The sequence below is a fragment of the Solanum stenotomum genome, chromosome 3, assembly GCF_019186545.1.
Source record: "Solanum stenotomum isolate F172 chromosome 3, ASM1918654v1, whole genome shotgun sequence".
Lineage (NCBI taxonomy): Eukaryota > Viridiplantae > Streptophyta > Magnoliopsida > Solanales > Solanaceae > Solanum > Solanum stenotomum.
Genome location: NC_064284.1, coordinates 59,546,855 through 59,569,070, shown reverse-complemented (window position 1 = coordinate 59,569,070; position 22,216 = coordinate 59,546,855). Strand labels below are relative to the sequence as shown.

At 35.1% G+C, this 22,216-nt stretch overlaps 1 protein-coding gene and 1 pseudogene across 1 annotated transcript in view; one reads left to right on the top strand and one right to left on the bottom strand.

The window, feature by feature from the left end:
* LOC125859849 (uncharacterized) overlaps nucleotides 1-22,216 on the bottom strand; it is a 662,179-nt gene that overhangs the window by 383,622 nt on the left and 256,341 nt on the right. The window lies entirely within an intron of this gene.
* Nucleotides 4,225-15,608, top strand: LOC125859105 (uncharacterized; annotated as a pseudogene).

Genomic DNA, 22,216 nt, shown 5'->3' with positions numbered 1-22,216 from the left:
TTAAAAATAAAAAAGAAAGAAAAAGTTAGTCACCCTAAACTAATTAAGAATAGGAAAAGTCAAAACAAGTACAAAATTCGGAGTAAAATAAGCCTTTAATTAAAAAAAGGAAAAGTAAAAAAAAAAGGTGCAAAATTCGCTGGAAAAAGTAAAAAAAAAAAGAATGGGGCTGACGGGATTCGAACCCTCGCCCGCATGCTTCGCGCGCATTATTTTTCAATTGTTAACCAGCGCACCCACGACTGCTATTGTTCTATGGGTGCTTATTTTTATTTAATAACGTATTTATCATATTTTCTATATATATATATACAAATTTTTTTCCCGAGTCAATGGGTGCTCGAGCACCCAAAATTGACTACGTGGGTCCGCCCCTGCATATCATGAATTGTATTGAATTTATACAATCCATCTAAAATACTATGATTGTTGAAATCATTTTGGTCATAGTATCTCAGGGCACATGATTTGTAATGGATGAAAAAGTGTATTTTTTTCTTTAATGAATACGATGACATGTTCAACAAAAAGTGATAGTTACATACGAAATTTGCGTTAAACGTGATGATATTTTAAAACTCGTACTTATATGATGTAAATATTATACATATTCATACTTTTGTGAAACAATTGTTTTTTTCGTAAAGTTGAAGAACATTGAAAGGTTGCTTAATGCATATGTTGAACCTATATAATTCATTAAAATAGACTATGATTTATTAAAATTATCTTCATCATGTGCCTCAAAACATGCGATATTAATAGGTGTAAAAGGTTTAATTACTTAAAAATTTAAAATATGTGTTGAACGCATTTACTGAAAAACGACAATCACACACAAAATTGACAAGCGTGTAGATATTTTAAGACTCATGCTTTTGTGTTGTAAATATTATACATATTCACAAATTTTAAATTTAATAGTTCATTGATTAATTTATTATTTCAAATCTTTCTCATAATTTTTTTTTTGGTTGAATTATAAATGTTGCTATATCATATATTGTAGTGGTTTGTTTTTATATATTTTAATAAAAATTAACTTTTTGATCAAAAAAGAAATTGAAACAATTACTTTCAAATCAAAAATTAATTCAACAATTTAATTTGATGTCATGTTTTCTTAAAAATCCAACCTATAGGTTTTTTTATACAAAATATAATTAAAAATGATCATAGGTATATATATATATATATATAATCTTTTAAAAAAATAAATAACTCTAGGTGATCAATTTGCATTTCTCGTTTTTTACGATAAATTAATCAAATATTCGGAGGTTTATTTAGTTAAGAAATAGTAACAGGATAGATATTTTTTAAAATTTTGTTTTAGATTCATTTTTTCATATTTTTTAATAGTGAATATTCATAGTTATTTTCGAACATAAGAGATCTAAAAATATTAAGTCAAAACGTTTTGTAGGATACTATTCTTTGATCAAAGTGTGAAAATTTATGTTCATTTGTTATATTGGATTATGGATATAAGCATTGCTTCTTTACTACTAAACATTTTAAAATTTAATGAATTTGAAGAGTTATTGTATTTTATTTTACTGAATTAGTTTATTAGAAATGTTAAATATATTAAAAATTGAAGCATCAATAAATTTACTATCCATTTATTTTGTTATTGATGTAAGTTAAAATACAAAATCATCAAAGAAAAATATGATACTGTAAAGTTGAATAATATTGAAAGTTTATTTCATGCCTATATTAAACTTACATAATTTGCTGAAAAAATTATAAATATTAAAATTATGATTATTATATTGCCTAAGGCACGTGATTTATAATGCATGAGAACAATTTAAATTATTTCTAATTTTAAAAATACATTAACACACTTACTAACAAATGACAGTTACACACGAAAGTAGTATAAAATATGAAAATATTTCAAACCTTACTTTTATGATGTAAGTATTATACATATTCATGAATCTTAAATATAACAGATCATTGATAGCTTATATAGAAAATTATTTTGAGAAATCAGCTTAAGGTGGTTGGTATCAATTTTTGAAGATGAATTTTGTTAAAAAGTATTTATGAAATCAATTATTTTCCGACTCTTTTTAAGATCGATTTATGACATAGTAAATAGTAGTAATTATTTTTGTACATAAATTTTTTTAAAAAAAAATTAGTAAATTGTTTTTGTAAGATTTTTTTTCTTTTGTCAAATTGTGAAAATTTACGTTCAACTCTTTTCTTTAAAAAATAAGCGTTGCTTATTTATTAGGAGTTAGGACTCATCATTTTTAAATACAATGAATTTGAAGAATTCATATATTTATCTTGCTGAATTAGTTTGTTAGAAATATCAAATAAATCATAAATTGAAGCACTAACAATTTTGTCATGCGTTTATTTGGTTATCAATATAAGTAAAAATATGAAATCACCAAAGAAAAATTATTATACTATAATGATGAATAAAATTGAAAGAATGTTTCATAATTATATAATTCGTTAAAAAAAGATGTGATTGTTGGAAAACATATTCACCACATTGCGTCAAGGCACACAATTTAAAATGGATAATTTTATTTTTTTTCTAATTAAGAAGATGTGTTGGATACTTATTAAAAAATAATATTGTAACATAAATTTAGCACTAATTGTAAAGATATTTTGAGGCTTATACTTCTGTGATATAACTATTATACATATTCAAGAATCTCAAATAAAGTAAGTCATGACTTATATTTTCAAAAATCTTACTAACATTTTTTTTAAGTAAGAATTGTAAATATTGGTCTATCATATTTTAAAATTTTCATTCTCTTTTAATTGGATACAAAATGATTTTAAAAAAAAGTTTATGAAAAATTAAAATGATAGTTTATGAGAATAAATTATTTAATTTTGGATCAATAATTAACTCAACAAATTTGAAGAGTCCATATGTTCATTTTACTGAATTAGTTTATCAAAATAGTCATATATTTCATAAACTGAAATACCAATAATTTTAGCATGCATCTTTTTTAAATGTAAATTAAAATATGAAGTCACCTACAGAAAAATCAGTATGTTACAAAATTGTATAACATATTGTTAAAATTTCTGTGATTATTGGAATAATTTTTATCATAATATTTCAAAGCACACGATTTGTAATGAATGAAAAAATGCAGTTTTTGTTCAATGAATAGAAAATGTCCGTTAGATACGAGATTTGTACTAATCGTGAAGATGTTTTGAAACTCATGGCTTTTATAATGTAAATATCGCACATATTCATTGAATTTATATAATTCACCGAAAAAACTATGATTATTGAAATCATTTTCATTATAGTCTCTCAAGACACACGATTTGTAATGGATGAAAAAGTATATTTTTTTTCTATTCAATAAATAATTAAACATGTTTAGTAGAAAATGACAGTTAGACAAATGTGAAGATATTTTGAAACTCATATTTTTATGATGTTTTATTATATGTATTCATGAATCTTAACTATAATACTGTGTTCATTATTTAACTTTTTTTTTTCTGAATCTTTTTCACATATTTTTTCAAGTTAAATTATAAATATTGAGAATATCATATTTCAGAGAATTATCCTCTTTGAATTTAATAGAAACTAATCTAAGAAAAAAAAATTCACCAATAAGTTAAAAGATTGTTTCTAAACATGAATTATTTAAATATTTAAATCAAAAAGTCAATTCAATAAATTTGTATTCTCTAAAAACTCGACATTAAATTGTTTTAACTTATAAGCTAAAATTATACTAACAATTCAAATCTATTAAAAAATTGTGACAATTTTAACTCACAACATTACTAATGAATTAATTATAGATCGAGTCGACTAGAATATTTTTGTCGATGCGACCTATTTCACATAACATGACTAGCTCCTTTCAAATCATAAAAAAAAAAAATATTAGTCCACTAAACAAAACCGAAACCCAACATGCGTGAACACGTAAAACTTTCTGCAATAATCTCCTGTACTCACCCACACCGTCTTTTCATCTACTCCCTATTTTTATTGGCTATTAGCTATTACAATATCCAATCAAAATTCGACACGTATTTTATTCTTCGGCTCCTCCTGTTCGCTTCTAGGGTTAGTATTTTTTCATCGATTTTTTTTCTTGCTGGGTTTGTTTAAATTTGCAAAATTTGAACACCCTTTTGGGTTTTTTATGGGTTTGATCTTGTTTTTTTTTTTTTAATTTTTTTGAAGTGGTGTAGTGTTCTGTATGATTTAATATGTTTGTTTGTTCCTTTTGAAGGGATAGGAGGTGGAAATCTTATAAATATCGGATTTTTGTGGTGTCTTCATCAAACAAGTGAGTTTGGTATTTCTTTTTATTTTGTTTCAAAGTGAATTTTGGTTGTGGGTAGTTAATACTGAGTTTTTTTTTTTTATTTGAGATGTTTGGGGTTTCTGCGTTTCTGATTTTTCATGGTGTACCCTTTTTTGTCCAGCTTGTGATATTGGTCAGTTCACTCAGCAGTCAGGTTTAACCTATACTTGAATCCAAACCAACCAAATAGCAAAATATATATGTTCCTTTGCTATGAGTTTTGCCTAATTGGTTTTGTAAGATCAGACCTCTAGCTCTGGCATTCATGATACTAAGCATCTATTTTTCTTCGTTTTATATAACTATTATCAAGAACATTCGTTGAGAAACTGTATAAAAAACTGACTATCAAAACCAGATGCCAATCTTACTTAAGAGTGGCTAATGTATGTAGCACCAAATAATTTATGGAGTTTATTGGTTCCCTTGTCTTAGATTGATTTACTGTAAAGGAATTTCCTTTTTCTTTATCTCAGTTTTTCTTTCATTGTAAGTTGTAACTATGCATCTTCTCGATGCCCTTTTGTGAATGAAATACCTTACTTTATAAATAGAAAAACTAACTACTAATCCATAGCATGGATATTGGATTTAATTTATTGGCTGAGTTCAATAGTATTTAAGTTTTCCATTTAATAGTATTTAAGTTTTCCATTTAGAAGAGAGATTGGGGAGAAAGGGTAATAACTTTGGTGCATTGGTGTCAGTCTACTATGCCTCAATCCACAAGTAGTTCTGTTGTATGTATTCTGATCTGTGCAAGATACTTTTTTTTGGTTACTGCATGATTTGTCTATAAGTAGAATTATAGATTTGCTAAATTAGACGCAGTTTGATCTTTATCTCAACACAAACAATCAAGTTTATACAGAGTAAGAAGAGTATAAGAAAACTCTTGACAAGCAACTAATGTAAGTTCGTGCTTATCCGGTGGAACTGTAGGTCTTTTGAGATAATTTTCTTCTATGTGTTTTTATGTTTGTATGGTCCTCCTTTGCACCTCCAATATCCATATTTTTTGCATTGGAGTATGTACATATTGAAGCCTGCATAGGATATGATCAAACCATCTTTGGAGGTTATTCTTTCATGTTATCCTAACCGCATGCAGGATCTGATCATTTCTTGTCGTGTTCGATCATGAATTAGGATAACTTAAGATCTATTCTTACATGGGTCTCCGAGGCCAAACATTCCCTCCATCTATCGTTGTTGGTTTTACAGTTTTTTACACTTGCATTTTAGTTTATTTGATATTCTCTTAATTGCGCGGGCTCTTCACTTTTGAAGCCGCACCCGTCTCGGATTCTTCAAAAATACACCACTTTTGGCGAATCCGACACGTACCCGTTGTCATTTTTGAAGAGTCCGAGCAACATAGGATATTCTTCATATTCCATAGCATTCCCATATAGTTCCTCCATTTTTGTCATCTTATTCACATCACATATCTTTGAGTTGTCTAATTCCCACTTGATCCTCATTTATCAAACTATGACTAAACTTGTAATGCATATATTTTGTCTTGCTCTTTACTTATTTTGAAATCCTTGTTTTCTAGAGTGTTCTAAATGGAAATATGTTGCATCTTATTTTTTTTTGCCTAAGCTTATTTGTTACCGAGGTTAGAGGAGCATGTGGAGGTAGTTCTGTTGCTCTATAGCGGAGCTTAGTTTGATTGCTTTCAATTCACTACCTCCTAAACACATCCATCTGTTTTCAGCATTTCCCAGGGTGACACCGCCTTCAGCTGTCGGTCATTATTTTCTTTGTCGTTCTTCTTAGTCCCAGCTTCCTTTTGATGCGTCCTGTTAATCTGCAAAGTTCCCCTTCAACCTTCTGAGATCTGACCATGCATTTTTTACATGACCATACAAGTACTTAGCTTGCTCACTTGTCTGTTTGACCTCTCTGAAGATTTTATCTTGGACCTCTTCATTGTTCTATGCTCTTGGCTTCCAAAAGTTGATCTTCTGTAAAGGTAGATTTAGTTGTGGTAGAATACTAGAATTCTATACCAAAGATAGTTAATTCTTTGAAGATGGTCCAACCCTGAATTTAAAAATGCCCCGCGAGGTAAATTTGTTATGTCGGAACTAACAAAGACGTGGCAAGGGAGGATGGGCACTATCCTTGGTAAACAGGTCCCCTATTACAGGCTTTCAACTGAATGAAACAGTGTCCTATGCTTACCATGTTGCTTGTGTTCCTTTCTTATTTCTTTTAATGGGTACATTCATGTCAAACTCTTCTGGACTATGGGCCAGTGGTGATTTTGTTGATGTATTTGTGGGGTGGCACAACACAAGGTGGGTCTATAGTTGTGTTGTTCTTGGTGGTGGTTTTTAAAGGCATGATTCAACTGGTAGACAAAATGTAGCGGCAATCCATGGTTAATGAAATTAGTAGGTATTTTGGTTACGATGTCAACTGGTAGGTAGGTATTTGTTGATTCTCAAACCATTAGGATGCACCCATATGGAATGACACACTTAGCTTTGGTATATTTGAGTTCCCATTTTCTCAAGGTGTTTTTTGCAGCTTGCCTTTCCCCCATGCTAGTAATTGATTTAATCGATTTAGTTTATAGGTTTCGTGAATGCAGTCCTCCACAAGGTAGGGGTACGGTCTGTGTACACTCTACCCTCCCCAGACTCCACCTGTGGGATTACACTGTTGTTTTGTGAATGCAGTCTATAATCGTGTAGGAGCTGATGAATTACCATAGTTAATTGTGGCAATTGCCTTGCAAGGAAATTGGGAGTTTGATCTTCCAATATAACTTGGTATACTAGACAATTCTGATTCTATGGCTCGGTCAATATGTGCTAATGGCCTTTAGCTGAATATTGGCTAAATGCAGTCAGCTTGTTCTCTATAAGAGCACATACTGATCAATAGTGGGGTAACATGATTGGGAATTTTCACATTTGGCTGTTGCTGGAATGGTAAATTAACGTCATCCTTTTGTTGCAGGAAAATTCAATATGGAGCAAAATGATACAGGCTGCCAAGCTCCTGTCCTTTGTGTTAACAGTTGTGGGTTTTTCGGTACTGCAGCAACAATGACAATGTACTCAAAGTGCTACAAGGATATGATATTCAAGCAAGAACAAGCAAACTTTGCTGCTTCATCTATTGAAAGCTTTGTGAATGGAAGTTCAAGTGCTTGTGTGAAAGCTGTTGATGTTGCTGTAACCATGCAGGAAGGTCCTGCAGAGTCCCTGGTTATACCCACACAAGTTGCGGCACCAGTAGAGAGTGTACAAGTTGAGAAGGCTAAGGAAGGGCCAAACAGGTGCACCACCTGTAGGAGACGAGTTGGTCTACAAGCTCTCCCTGGAAGCTACAAAATATGGCACGCGTATCTCCGCGAACGTCTGGAGTTAGTTCGGAATCTTCCAATCAACCACTCCCTGTACCAAGCTCTAAACAACACTTTCGAGAGAGCGCTTGTTACAATGCACAAAATGCCATGGATTTGGATCATGTACTTGGTGAGTTTAACTCAACAGAAGCTCGTTACACGAACTAGGCGCACTTTCGATAGAGCATTGTGTGCATTACCTGTTACTCAGCATGATAGGATTTGGGTACATTATTTAGTGTTTGTTAGTCAAAGGGTAATTCCTATTGAAACATCACTTAGGGTTTATAGGAGGTACTTGAAGTATGACCCTTCCCATATTGAGGATTTGCTTGAGTTTTTGTTGAATTCTGAGCTGTGCCAGGAGGCGGCAGAGAGGTTAGCTGGTGTATTAAATGATGATTGGTTTTATTCCATTAAAGGAAAGACTAAACATAGGCTTTGGTTGGAGCTGTGTGACTTGTTAACACAGCATGCTACTGAAATATCAGGTTTGAATGTGGATGCGATAATTAGAGGAGGGATTAAGAAGTTTACCGATGAGGTTGGGAGGCTTTGGACGTCGTTGGCGGATTATTACATTAGGAGGAAGTTGGTTGAGAAGGCGAGAGATATTTTCGAAGAAGGTATGACAACTGTGGTGACTGTTAGGGATTTTAGTGTTATCTTTGATGCGTACTCCCAGTTTGAGGAGAGTATGCTTGCCTTGAAAATGGAGGAGATGTGTGATAGTGAGGTGGAGGATGAAGGTAGTAACAGTGAGGTTGGGGCAGAGGAAGATGTGGATGAGGAGGATGATAGGTTGAATGTGGCAAAATTGGAGAAGAAGCTTAATGAGTTTTGGCTGAATGATGATAAGGATATTGACTTGAGATTAGCGAGGCTAGAACATCATATGGATAGGAGGCCAGAGCTTGCGAATAGTGTCCTTTTGAGGCAAAATCTGCATAATGTAGAACAGTGGCATAGAAGGGTAAAACTATTCGAAGGGAATCCGACAAAGCAATTATTAACGTTCACTGAGGCAGTTAGAACTATTGACCCAATGAAAGCTGTGGGGAAGCCGCATACTTTGTGGGTTGCATTTGCAAAACTTTATGAAAACCATAAGGATATTGCAAATGCAAGAGTCATCTTTGATAAGGCAGTGCAGGTGAATTATAAAACTGTTGATCATCTGGCTAGTGTTTGGTGTGAATGGGCCGAGATGGAACTACATCACAGGAATTTCAAGGGTGCTCTAGAACTGATGAGACGTGCCACTGCTGAACCAACTGTTGAGGTCAAACGGAGAGGTAATTCTGACTTTCCTTTTGTATCTGTGCTCTTTCTTTTTTCATGACTGTTCCTTTATTCTTGTCACTTGTTAAGTATTTAGCCCATCAAGCTTAAATAATAGTTCAGCATTAGATCTAATTGAGTCATGGAATACAAAGAAGTACTATATTGGTATTACCATTCATCAGGAACTAAAATTTTGAATGTGGATTTCGTGTTACTTTTGAAGTAAAACAATCTACCGAAGTAATTCTTCATCCAAAAAAAAATAATCGACAGAAGTAGCAAGTAGTAAGAAAAAAGCTTGCATTTGGAAAAAAATCCAGACAGCGGGTGATTCCAATTTTTTTTTGAGATAAGGGTAACTTTGTATTCACAAAAAATTCTGTCATCCTAAGTAATGATGAATTGGAAACTTACATCCCACATAGTGGGCACACCCCCATAAGGGTAGTCAGATTACAAGTCTCCTAGGAAATCAACTAAATTTACCACTGCCCTTTCCAAATCTTCTTTACACCAAAAAATAGAAGGCTAATTTAATTCATTTTTATCTTCTGAAAGTTGATATTTTTCCCTTCAAGACACCTAGCATTCCTTTCTTCCCAAATGGTCCGCCAAATACATGCTGGGATAGTCTTCCACCATTCTTCCTTCCTGCCCCTGCTTCCAATTCCTGACCAACTGTTCAAGATCTCCAGAGTAGTCTTTTTGCATCAGCCATCACCCAGCTAACCCTTGGGGATCGTTTGGTGTGAGGGATAAGAATAAATAGTCATGGGATAAAGAAGTACTCCTGGTATTAAATTTTGATGTCTTATTTGGTTGCCATGTTTGAGATATCTTATCCCACCATTTATACCATAGTGATGGGATAAGTTATCCAATGATAACTAATCCTGGGATAACTTGTTCTCAACCAAACGACCCCTAAGTGTACATAAGAATATGTTCTACAGATTTGTAGCTGCTTGCAAGTGTAGGAATAGGTGGTTATTTACCTCAATTTCCTGCTCACACATGAAGCACCTTGAGCAAATCTGCATACCTCTTTTCTGTGATGCCTCATGTATAAGGCATGCCTTCCTAATTAGCAACCAGGCAAATTATGTCTCTTTGAGTGGGCAATTTCTCTTGAAACTGAAACTTAGCAAAGTAAATTTTGTCTCTATTTTTGTACACTCCTTGCTATAAAACTAATCATATGCTTTTAATTATTTTCTTTGAACTCCATGACCAATCTAATTCTAAAATTGAAGCTGAAAAGTTTTAGGAGAACATTTAGTATATTTTGACTGAGGAATCTAGATATCTGATTTCATTTTCAGTCGATTGATGCTGTATGGATATTTGGGCTAACTCTTGGTGCTCTCTTCATGTTTTAACATGCAGTTGCTGCTGATGGATATGAACCAGTGCAAATTAAGCTACACAAATCTCTAAGGCTTTGGTTACTGTTTGTGGATTTGGAGGAGAGTCTAGGACGCTTAGAGTCAACTCGTGTGGTCTATGAGCGAATTTTGGATCTGAGAATTGCTACACCACAGATTATAATAAATTATGCAGTACTTCTGGAGGTATGAATTTCATTCTAATCATTACTTACGTATCATCCTACTGTTTTACGTGCTCTTAAAAGAATGGGGGAGTTCTTTGCATTTTGCATATCTAATGTATGAACCATTTCCTGGTTGTATCTTCGCCAGTTATTTTCCACGATTTACCCTCTAGTCTTAAGTTATTTGCAGAACTTTAGAAGATTTAATTCTGTGAGGGGCAAAATAGGGATTGAATTCCCAAAACGGAAGTGGGATTGGAAGGAAAAAATTGACAAGGAAAAGGAATAAGGGGCCAGTAGTGGGAGAAAGATGGAAGGCAACATTAGTAAGCTTAGTAATCTCCAGATTGAAAAAGATCTCCAATCTGCATACTTGTTGATTTGAGAATACTCTTGGNAAATAGGGATTGAAAGGAAAAAATTGACAAGGAAAAGGAATAAGGGTCCAGTAGCGGGAGAAAGATGGAAGGCAACATTAGTAAGCTTAGTAATCTCCAGATTGAAAAAGATCTCCAATCTGCATACTTGTTGATTTGAGAATACTCTTGGGATACTAAATTGTCACTAAGAAGGATTCTTGATAGAAGCTGTGAATAATTGGCTGAGAAGTTTCATTGTGTAGGTAACATAGAGCTTCTGCAATCAAACAGCTATTCAAGATCCTCTCCCCCACTAGAATGTGGAGTATCCCATTTGTCACTTCTCCTCACTAGGAAACTAAACAACAAAGTATATGAATTTATTAAAGAACTACTAGCTACTTGGTTTGTTTCTTAATAGTATCTTTTAGACTTTTACACAAATCCCATTAGTGGGGCAATGGCCTTATGCTGTGTGATGCTATCCTAATGTCTGCTTACAACATGAAATCCTTCAACTCTTACTTTTATGACTCAGAAATCTTTACTGTTATTGATTTTCCATTAAGAAGGAGCCTTTTGTATAGTTAGTTACTATCTACTGGATGGCTTCACTATTGCTGCTGGGTTAGCCCTTCTATTGATTTTCCATGTGTGAATAGTGTCTCCTTTTACTCTGCCTGTTTTTCTGATAATGTAATTACTATTTTTATCCATCAGAAAATGAGATTTCTATGATTTCACATAGACATTGAAAGATTGGGATGTAAATGATTAAAAAAACAAGAGGATAAAGTGAAGATAAAAAAAATGCATACATTTGAGGTCAAAATGCAAAAACTCAAGAAAAGAATTTTGGATATCTTTTCTCTCTGGTGCAATTGGATTTAACCTATAATATCTGGTATTCATTTTGTCTAGGATCACAAGTACTTTGAGGATGCATTCAAGGTTTACGAGAGGGGTGTGAAGATCTTCAAGTACCCACATGTTAAGGATATATGGGTTACCTATCTTTCCAAATTTGTGAAGAGATATGGGAAGTCAAAGTTGGAATGAGCTAGAGAGTTATTTGAGCATGCTGTTGAACAGGTATGTATATGACAATATGTTTTATTTGTTCAGTCAACAAATATAACATTAGTTTTCTATGATATAAATCTGAATTGTAAAATCGTTCTTTTTTGCTCCAATATGGTAATGATTTTCGGAATTCAATGATTCACTGTTTTAATTGGATGTTAGGTTCTCAACTGATGTTTAAAAATCTCATGAGTTTTTCCTTGTTTTTCTCCAACTACCTTAATGAATATGTGGAGATTTTGCCATCGCTCTAATATTGGCACATTTGCTTCTCATTAGCAATATCATATCCTTATGTGTGTTGAACGTATGTAATTCTGTACAGATCTGATATTCATTAGAATTTCTTGGACTTGTGTACCCTTTGTACAACAGGAACATCCCCTTTTTTGGGTGCAATTTAGTGTCAGTCAATCAACATCCCCTCTGGCGTAACTTAATATTGTTAGTAAAGAAGAAAATTGGCGGATCTACGATAGCAACCGGTTTAAACTGACGGGAGAAACCGTTGGCTGCCTAGATGTTTTGGGAGACACCTGTTTCTGTTTAAGAAGCGTCCGGAAATCTATCTTCCTTCAGCCATCGTATATCTTATTCTTCAGTTACTTTCCAAATTATCCTTTTGGTCTTTCATCATCCTCTACTTTTTATATGATAGTATTCTACCTGGATAAGGGCGCAAAAGTGGTTAGACAGCTCATTGAATCATTTTATGCATTGTGCTGCGCATCTTTATTTTTTTTCCTTAGGGTTTAGTTTGAGGTCTTGTCATGTCTACCTGTGTGCATTTTATATTTATTTTTGATGCACAATGAATATACACGCAGCTTCACCTATGTTGCCTGTAATTTGCTGATATCACATAAATCTGTTGTTTTAGTCTAGAATCCTACATTGGCCATGTCTTGGGTGATGGTTGCACTTCCAAATTATGGGAGAAATTTTGCTNCATCATCCTCTACTTTTTATATGATAGTATTCTACCTGGATAAGGGCGCAAAAGTCGTTAGACAGCTCATTGAATCATTTTATGCATTGTGCTGCGCATCTTGATTTTTTTTCCTGAGGGGTTTAGTTTGAGGTCTTGTCATGTCTACCTGTGTGCATTTTATATTTATTTTTGATGCACAATGAATATACACGCAGCTTCACCTATGTTGCCTGTAATTTGCTGATATCACATAAATCTGTTGAATTAGTCTAGAATCCTACATTGGCCATGTCTTGGGTGATGGTTGCACTTCCAAATTATGGGAGAAATTTTGCTTAATGCTGTTAGCAGAGACTCTCATTTAATGTCTAACTGCTTCTTGTCTGCGTAGTTGCATCTTAAAGTACGTTCCATAAATTCTGTTTGTCAAACTATGTTTGGATACTCATCTTGTACTATTTCCATTCCCACCAGACCCCTGTTGATGCTGTGAAGCCACTGTATCTTCAATATGCTAAATTAGAGGAAGACTATGGTCTTGCGAAGCAGGCTATGAGGGTTTATGATCAAGCTACAAAAGCTGTTCCAGCAAATGAGAAATTGAGCATGTGCGAGATCTATATAGCTCGTGCAGCTGAGATATTTGGTGTTCCAAGAACACGGGAGATATATGAACAAGCAATTGAGTCTGGGCTTCCAGACAAGGACGTGAAAGTTATGTGCTTAAAGTATGCTGAACTTGAGAAGAGCCTAGGAGCAATTGATCGTGCTCGTGCACTATACAAGCACTCATCACAATTCACAGACCCTAGATCTGACCCTGATTTCTGGAACAAGTGGCATGAGTTTGAGGTGCAGCATGGCAACGAGGATACCTTCCGCGAGATGCTCCGTGTGAAGAGGAGTGTATCTGCAAGCTACAGCCAGGTAAAAAAATACTCAATTAATCATTAAGTTAGCCATCTGTGATGTCCTTGAGATCAGTAAATTAAGGAGCTCAATCGTATTCTCACAAAGAATTAAGACCAAAGAGTACTTGTGGCATAGTTTATCCAAAAAAGAATTAAGGTGTACTTGCGGCATAAAAGAAGGCAGAGGAGGGAAATTGTTTTGGTACTTGATAGCTTCTAATAGGAAGGATTGTGTAAGAAGAGTAATAATCTGGTTAGAATGCTAGTACGAACTTAATCAGGATAAAATAATTACTTTACAATGTGTATTATCCAACATGGCATATAATTAACTTTGGAAGATGACAACCTTGCTTCTGATTAAACTGGGTCACTGGGAAACCTGCTGTTGGAGCTACTTCTGTTTTATGCCAGGAAATTTTTTGAAAATAGGAAGGGCTCATAATGTAGTATTTAGCTTGAAGTAACTACCATTTTTAACTTCTCGGTGTATGAACTATCATGGACTTGGTATATTATATCAATCAAATCAGTCAACTATACTTAATCTCATACTAGGGGTTGTAAGAATCCTCTATATACATATTCCGTTATATTCTGGTCCATGCAGTCCAATATTGAAAAACAATTACTTGTCTTTTAAGGCGAATTTAGGGTTCTCTAAATCTCACAATATCCCTTCAGTGATATAAATGTCTTTAGCCCAAACCAAGAGGACTTCTGGCAAATATTAGATCTAATGCAAGTTTTCTAACAATTACCAAGCCTTACCCCAACAAGTTGGTATCTCCTATAGTGGTCATTTGTTCATTATGTTCTTTTTTCTGACCTAAATTTACATTTATGAGAGATTTAGGTCTCTTGAAACAACTTCTTTGTGATTTTGGATCCACCTCCTCTTTTAGCACCTCAAATTGTCACATGTCACACTACCGGATCCGTGAAGTTGGAGGTCTACGTAAAATATGGCCGAACCATCTTAGGTGATCACCTTATAATTTATCCTCTTACATCTGTGCTTATGTCCTAGTTTTGATTTGATCATTTCTAATTAGTTTCTGGTAAGATCACACATTTTCTTTAACATACGTATTTGTGAAACACCAATAAGTATATATTAGGCTGTTGAGAACCAACCACTCTTACAACATTGTCGCATCTCTCTGAATCGTTATATAGAACTCCTACCGGAGTATCTCATGCAAAAGGACCAGATGCAGACCCTTGAGGAAGCAAAGGACGTTTTGAAAAAAGCTGGTGTTGCTGATGATGAGATGGCAGCTCTTGAAAGGCAGTTAGCGCCTGAAAATGATGCACAGAGCAAAGAACAGAGTCGGGTAGTTGGATTTGTTAGTGCAGGAGTAGTTGAGTCAAATGGACAGAAAGTCACTGCAAACAATGAGGATATTGAGCTACCTGAGGAAAGTGATTCTGAAGAGGATGATGATAAGGTTGAAATTGCACTGAAAGAAGTCCCTGATGCAGTGTTTGGAGGTCTAATCCGTAAGAGGGACAACGAAGGTGATGAAGCAGAAGACGACTCTACTGCCAAGAATAAAGATAGTGATGGCCCTCTTGGTGCGCTAGAAAGAATAAAACGAAGGAAACAACAAGCATCTTAGATGTATTTTTCTGCTGCATTAGTTGGTTTGAAATTTTTGACCTAATTCCTAATCGTGTAAATTCAAGTTTTAGATTGTTGTATGTCAAGATCTAAACTAGAATAAAATCAACAACCTTTTTTGGGATAATTTTCTGATTTATATTAGTAAAACTTCATACTATTACAACTAAGAATAGAAATACGAGTATTGAATTGAACTACTCTACTGGGATTCCGTAGATGAGCTTCATTTGCAGAAGAAGATAAGAAGAAGAATTTAGACCGAGGGAGAAGAAGAAGAAAGAGAGAAGAAACGAGAAAAATACCAATTGATTCGTTGGCCTTCTTCTCTCCTGGTTGTTAGACTTATAAACACCTCGTCTGAGTTGGCAGCATCGTATCCCTTCAAGCTCATTAAACAACTTCCAATCGCAGCCGTCTATTGAATGGATTGTTATTACTCGTTCGCCCCCCATATCGAATCCTCATAACTACAGAACTTTATTTGCTCTTTATTTGAAAGCATAACATACCCGACGACATCAAGTAATCCTTGTCCTCAAGGATTAGCTATGAACTCTGGAAACTTATCCTTGATGAACTCAAAATCCTCCTAAGTAGCATCTTCAGGAGGTAAGTTAGACCATTGGATCATGAGTTTAACAGCAACTAAATTTTCCCTCGTACCAGCTACCTCTGCAAAATGGCAACAGGCTTGACAAGGAATTGGCCTTCAACATTAGTCATGGGCAGGGTTGATTGAACCACCACTCTAGAAACAACCTTTTTCTTCAGAAGTGAAACATGAAAGACAGGATGCACCTTGGAAGAAGGTGGAAGAGCTAGCTTGTAAGCAACTAGTCCAATCCTGCTGATTACCAGATAAGGCCCATAATATTTTGAACTTAACTTAAGGTTCTTCCTCAGAGCTAAGGAAGTTTGCCGATAGGGTTGCAACTTCAAATACACTATATCACCAACTTTGAACTCCCTTTCAGTTCTCTGATCATCAGCAAAATACTTCATCCTCTCTTGAGCCTTGTGGAGATTGTCCTTTAATAATTGTTGCATTTGTTGTCGGTGCATAATCACATCTTCAGCAGTAGGCACCACAATGTCTAAGAGAGGCCCAAGAGATAGTTAAGGTGGAGAATAACCATACAAGGCTTCAAAAAAGGTGCATTGGAGACTACTATGGAAGTTAGTGTTGTACCACCATTCAACAAAATATAACCACCTCTTTCAATTAGTAAGTCTGCTGCTAGTCATACACCTCAAATAAGTTTCAATACACCTGTTCACCCTTTTTGTTTGGCCGTCTGTTTGCGGGTAGTAAGCACAGTTATAGGACAATTGAACCCCCTTTAGTTTGAACAAAGCTTGCCAAAAATTGCTAAGAAACACATTGTCTCTATCAGTGACTATAGAAGTAGGGGTACCATGTAAGGTCTGTACCTTCTTCCAAACTTATCAGCCACAATAGTTGCAGTATAAGGATAAGATAGAGCTATGAAATGTGCTGATTTTGTGAACCTATCAACTACCACCAAAATGACATCCTTTCCTTCAGACTTAGGCAACCCCTCTATAAACTCCATACTAATATGAGTCCATGCTTGGTTGGGAATAGGAAGTGGTTGAAGAAGACCAGGATATGCTATAGCCTCATCCTTGCTCCTCTGACAGATATCACATTCTATAACATAATTGATTACCATATGTTTCATAAGAGGCCAATAAAACACCCCGGATAACCTCTTAAGTGTTCCTAACTGACCGGAATGACCCTCTAATGGTGAGCTATGAAAAACATGTAGTAGTTGTTGTCTTAGTGTGCCAATAGATCCCACATAGATTTTTCCTTTCTTCCGCAAGATCCTAGATTGATAGTGCCACAGATTAGGACCTTGTAAGTCTACCAACAACTGAGTAATAAGATTGGAAGCAAACGTGTCACCTTCATAACTGGTTGTGATGTCTTGCACCCAAATTGGAACCGATGAGCTGATAGCTTGTAATTTAGCATGCAAAGAAATTGTTTCTTCTTCTTGCACCCCTTCAAATTGTTTGGAAAGAGCATCAACAACTCGGTTCTCAGCTCCTTTCTTGAACTTAACTTCATAGTCTAAGCCTAACAACTTGGTAAGCCCCTTTTGTTGGATAGCTGAAGTAACTCTCTGATCAAGCAAGTATTTCAGGCTGTGGTGATCAGTTCTTACCACAAAGTGTGTATACTGTAAGTAGTGCCTCCACTTGTCTATAGCACTAAGCAATGTCATGTACTCCTTCTCATAAATAAACCTGCCCCTATGCTTCATAGCCAATACTTTGCTGAAATAGGCCACTGACCTCCCTTTTTGCATGAGAACTGCACCAATTCCTGAGTGACTTGCATCTGTTTCAACTACAAATTCTTGAGAATAATCAGGTAGGGCAAGGACTGGTGTGTTAGATATAGCGTCCTAAAATTGCCTTTTTTTAGGAGATCAGTAAGTGGTCTACATATTGTACCATAGTTGGCTACATACTTCCTGTAGTATCGCGTCAGCCCTAAGAATCCCCTCAAAGCTCTCAAGGAAGAGGGTTTGGGCCACTGCACCATAGCCGCTACTTTTTCAGGATCAATAGCTACCCCATGAGCACTAATGACATGACCAAGATATTTAACCTTGGATTGACCAAACGAGCATTTGGATCTCTTAGCAAAAAGTGAATGTTCCCTCAATGTCATAAAAACAGTAGTAACATGCTTCACATGTTCCGCAAGAGACTGACTATATATTAAGATATCATAAAAAAAACTAGCACAAACTTTAAGAGAAAGGGTTGAAATACCTGATTCATAGGAGCCTGAAATGTGGCTCGGGCATTAGTAAACCCAAATGGCATCACTTGAAACTCATAGTGCCCCATATGTGTCCTGAATGCTGTCTTAAACACATCATCAAATTTCATTCTAATCTGATGGTAACCAACTCTTAAATCCACCTTCGAAAATATCGTTGAACCATGTAACTCATCCAATAAGTCATCTACAATGGGTATGGGATACTTGTCTTTCACTGTAGCCTCATTCAACCCTCTATAGTCTACGCAGAACCTCCAAGTCCCATCCTTCTTTTTCACTAGCAATGCAGGTGAAGAAAAAGGCGACTGACTGGGCTGGATATGATAACAACAAGGTTAAGGGAGATCACAAATAGAGGATTGAATATTAGAATGCGGAAGCACAAAGAAAAGAAACAAAAAAACTAACTAAAGATATGGGAAATTCGAAGGAAAGATCCACGAATTTCCAAGGATAGATGTTCTAAGGCCTTGAAAAGATCCAAGTAACAACGTATAGATTTATGGAAGAAATCTAACGCCTTTACTTGAGAAAACAAATCAAAACGATAGATTCGGATCTTGACCGCTTTATGAGTAACTAAAGACAATAATTAGTATGTAGAAACTAATCACTTTCTAAAGAATACCAAAAAGAAACCAAAGATATCACAAGAAGAAGTTACTTTATACTTTAAACTATGAAACTAGTAAAGGTTTAAAGATAAATTCTCAAAGAACAAGTCACAAAGGTTCAAAGAACTCTCTCAAATATTATTAATATCAATCTAAATTGTCTTTAATGAATGAAAAGGACTCCTATATATAGGAGAAAGGGAAAAAAACGTCCAAGAGCCCTTCTAAGAAGCTAAAAGGTCAGCCAAATCCTAGAAAGACAATTACGAGGAATCCTACTCTAGAAAGGAAATAAAGTAACCTAACTAGGAACAAATTTAGTACTTCTAGGAAAACATTAAATGGTACTTAGGAGACCATAAATAGACTAAGGAAAATATTAATAACCTATATATAAATAAATAAATAAGGTAAATCCTAACTAGGAAAAGAATCTTGACAATCTTGGAAAGTTTGACTAGTCTTCTCTCAAAACTTGGGCAGAAAGCAACTCTTTTTGTGGCTGATTCTTGGACTTTTCTTGACCTTATTTGCACGAAATTGGACCTTAAAATTCCTCATCTTGGGCTTGAATTTGGGCCACCAAATAATTGTAGCATTTGGACAATTCCTCTCCCTTGGGCTTGAGCTCTTCTTCCCCAATAAGACACCTTTGGATTAGTGATTGAAGCCCGTTGAGCTTATCATTGAACTCCTTGGTTTGAGATCTTGTTATGGGCCTCCTTGGAGTTTCTAAAGCTTCATCCTTGTCCTTCAATGGAGTAGAGCTTCCTTGGATGCTATCATTCCCCTCTTCTTGAAGAGAATTCGTCCTCGAATTCAAATCTGCATCAAAATGGGAAAGATCAGAAACATTAAAAGTAGCACTAACTTGGAACTCACCAGGAAGATCAAGTTTATAAGCATTGTCTCCAATCCTTTCAAGGACTTTGTATGGCCCACTTCCTCTAGGATCTAGTTTGCTCTTTCTTTTGGAAGGAAATCTTTCCTTTCTCATATGCACCCAAACCAAGTCACCAGGTTTAAAAACAACATATTTTCTACCCTTATTCCTTCGCAATGCAACTTCCTTATTCTTCTTTTCAATTGCAAGCCTTGTTTGTTCATGAATTTTCTTCATCATATCAGCCTTCTTCTTACCATCAAGATTAGCAAAATCATTAGTAGGCAAAGGCAATAAATCAAGGGGGGTAAGGGGGTTGAATCCATATACAACTTCAAAAGGAGTCTTACCAGTAGAAGGATGGAAGGTCCTATTATAAGCAAATTCTACAATAGGTAAGTAATCTTCCCAAGAAGTCAACTTTCCTTTCAAAAGAGCCCTCAACATGTTCCCTAAAATTCTATTAACCACCTCCGTTTGCCCGTCTGTTTGTGGGTGACAAGATGTTGAAAATAGCAATTTAGTTCCCAACTTTCCCCAAAGAATTCTCCAAAAGTGACTTAAGAACTTGGCATCCCTATCACTAACAATAGTTCTAGGTATTCCATGCAATTTAACCACTTCCTTTACAAACAAGTCATCCACATGAGATGCATCATTAGTCTTTTTACATGGGATAAAACGAGCCATTTTAGAAACTCTATCTACTACCACAAATATACTATCCTTACCATACTTAGTCCTTGGCAGCCCCAATATGAAATCCATAGAAATATCAATCCAAGGGGAATTAGAAACAGGTAAAGGAGTATAAAGACCATGCGGCAATGTTCTAGACTTAGCCTGTTTACATTCAAGACAATAAGAACACACTTTTTCAACATCCTTTTCTCATACTAGGCTAATAGAAATGTTCAAACAGTATTTCCAGTGTTTTGGGTACACCAAAATGTCCCATTAGCCCTCCACAATGTGCTTCCCTAACAAATAGTTCACGCAACGAGCAGTTAGGAACACATAATTTATTTTCCTTGAATAGAATTTCATCTTGAAGATTAAATTTCTCAAAAAGACCTAACTTACATTTAACAAAAATCTCACCAAAATCAGAATCATTAGCATAGAGGAACTTGATTTGGTCAAAACCCAACAACTTTGAAATAAGAGTAGAGATCAAAACATACCTTTAGAGTGCATCAGCAACCACATTCTCCTTTCCTTGTTTGTAAGCAATTACATAAGGAAAAGTTTCAATAAACTCTACCCATTTAGCATGCCTACGACTAAGTTTACCTTGGCTCTTCAAGTATTTTAATGACTCATGATCAGTCTTAACCACGAATTCTCGAGGCCACAAGTAGTGCTGCCATGTAGCTAACGCCCTTACCAAGGCATATATCTCCTTATCATAAGTTGAGTAGTTCAATGTTGCTCCACTTAGCTTTTCACTAAAGTAGGCAATTGGCTTGGAGTCTTGCATCAAAACTGCACCTATGCCCTTACCAGAGGCATCACACTCAACTTCAAAAGACTTAGAAAAATCAGGCAATTGCAAAAGAGGAGCAGAACACAATTTATCCTTCAGCAAGTTAAATGCATCATCTTGTTCCTTTCCCATGTAAAAGCCTTATCTTTTTTAATAACTTCAGTTAAAGGAGCATCAATGGTGCTAAAGTCTCGCACAAACCTCCTATAAAAACTAGCAAGTCCATGAAAACTCCTAACTTCAGTTACACTATTAGGTTTAGGCCATTCTTTTATTGCCTTGATTTTCTCATCATCTACTTCAACTCCCTTAGAACTGACCACAAAACCTAAGAAAACCACATGATCCACACAGAAAGTACACTTTTTGAGATTAGCAAATAAGCGCTGATTTCTAAGAACTTCAAAAACGTGTTTTAAGTGCTCTAGGTGTTCATCCAGATTTCGAGAAAAGATCAAGATGTCATCAAAATACACCACAATAAATTTTCCATGGAAATCTTTAAAAAAATGATTCATTAGTCTCATAAAAGTGCTTGGTGCATTAGTCAAGCCAAAGGGCATAACTAACCACTCATAAAGTCCATATTTGGTCTTAAAAGCAGTTTTCAATTTATCTCTAGGATTCATACGAATCTGATGGTAACCACTCTTTAGATCAATTTTAGAAAAGATTTTGGAACCATACAGTTGGTTCAACATGTCATCAAGACGAGGGATAGGATGGCGATACTTACCGTTATCTTGTTGATGGCTCGACAATCTACACACATCCTCCATGTTCCATCCTTTTTAGGGACCAATAGGACTGGAACAGAGCATGGTGCTCATACTCTCTCGAACAAATCCCTTTTCAAGCAATTCTTCAACTTGCCTTTGTAATCTTTGGTCTCTTCAGGATTGCTCCTATAGGCAGGCATTTAGGAAGTTAAGACCCAGGCACAAAGTCTATTTGGTGC